Below are 1,954 nucleotides of genomic sequence, written 5' to 3'. Positions count from 1 at the left end.
ACTAAAGTGGGCGTGGCAGGACTCTTATCTAAACTCGGTCTTTTATAAACCAACTAAAGACTAAAATGGGTATTGAAGAACTGTTACCAAACTCGGTCTTTTATTAAACCAACTAAAGACTAAAATGTGTATTGAAGAACTGTTACCAAACTCGGTCTTTTATTAAACCATCTAAAGACTAAAATGGGTATTGAAGAACTGTTACCAAACTCGGTCTTTTATAAAACCAACTAAAGACTAAAATGTGTATTGAAGAACTGTTACCAAACTCGGTCTTTTATAAAACCAACTAAAGACTAAAATGGGTATTGAAGAACTGTTACCAAACTCGGTCTTTTATAAAACCAACTAAAGACTAAAATGGGTATTGAAGAACTGTTACCAAACTCGGTCTTTTATAAAACCAACTAAAGACTAAAATGGGTATTGAAGAACTGTTACCAAACTCGGTCTTTTATTAAACCAAATAAGACTAAAATTTCCATGGAAGGACTCTTCCCAAGTCGTTTTTCTTATAAAAACTACTGATGTCTAAAGTGGGCGTGGCATAACTAGTATCAAACTTGGAATTTTATAAAACCTACTAAAGTGGGCGGGGCAGGAGCTTTACCAAACTTGGTCTTTTATAAAAATAAAAAATATATTAAAGTGGGTGTGGCAGGAGTCTTACCAAACTTGGTATTTTATAAAACCAACTAAAGTGGGCGTGGCAGGACTGTGATGAAACCCTGGCCGAACTAGTTCACTGTAAATCTATGCTCAACTTTAGGATTATTAGCATATTGAAAGTTTTCTACAGTGAAAGTCGCATCTCCACCCCCCCATAGGTGTGGCAAATATCTTTTTAGTTCTGATCGTTACTATAGTTGTTACTTTCCAGTTTTCAGTCTTTTATTGTGTAATGAGTATCTCTTCTATCTTCCTGTTTACGTGACTTTTTCATAGTTCAAAGAAAAAAACACAGAAATCAGAATAGTTAATATTCATTTTACTTCTTTCAAAAGTCAAAGTATATTTACTTTTCAAACTAGAGTGTCTTCATAAATTTGAACCTTTTTTTTTAACACTGATTGATCTTAACAGAAGTCATTTGTTTGAAGCAACTGACCCTAGAAATGTTTGCGTCTTTTTTCATATTATCAACTTCGAATGTCAAAGAGAAATGTCAAGATAATCTGGAAATTACTTTCTAATATCAAAGTAAAACTATTGATTTATGAGTATTATTTCTTGGCACTTGTGTATAATGTTAAAATAATAAATAACACACAACGTTACAATAGGTACACAATTAAAAACATTTTAATTAAGATCAATATACGACCACTAAAATGTTGACTCTGTATGTTTCGACGTTGCAACGTGATCTTCAGAAATGAGTTGCAAGACAATTTTAAAGATATGTACTAAACAAGAAGACTTAAAAATGAGTTATTGTTAATGAAATTTGTAACAGTTGAAAGAGAATTTAACCCGAATATTATAGATAGAGCTGTCAACAAATTCACTAATGTGGTACTGACTGATCAAAGTATTACTTTAAAACCTAGTTATGAAAAATAAATAAAAAGGAAGCTTTAATTTTGTCATATATTCCAGGGTTAACTAATAATTTATTTAAAGTGTTTAGAAAACAACAAATATTTTATCCTATATTTAAACCGATTAATAAGATAAAGCGAAATTTAGGTAATACCAAAGATAGCATACAGTTAATGGAAAAACAGGAATCTATAAAATTAAATGTGAATGTGGAAATATTTATATTAAACAGACTAAACGTAATTTTAAAATATTGTTTAATAGAGTATAAAGGATACGTAAGAAATAAAAAAAAAATCAAAATTCAGCCATAGCAGAACATGTACATAAAACACAACATAAGGTATTGTGGAAAAAAACTGTGATATTAGCTCAACCAACAGGAATTATAGCCAAGATATTCGAGAAACCT

General features: G+C 30.4%; 1 protein-coding gene across 2 annotated transcripts in view; it reads left to right on the top strand.

Moving 5' to 3' along the window:
* LOC111083635 (transmembrane and TPR repeat-containing protein 1-like) overlaps positions 1-1,954 on the top strand; it is an 18,126-nt gene that overhangs the window by 3,061 nt on the left and 13,111 nt on the right. The window lies entirely within an intron of this gene.

This window comes from Limulus polyphemus, unplaced genomic scaffold (genome assembly GCF_000517525.1).
Source record: "Limulus polyphemus unplaced genomic scaffold, Limulus_polyphemus-2.1.2 Scaffold10443, whole genome shotgun sequence".
NCBI lineage: Eukaryota > Metazoa > Arthropoda > Merostomata > Xiphosura > Limulidae > Limulus > Limulus polyphemus.
This window is presented reverse-complemented; position numbering and strand designations above follow the sequence as displayed.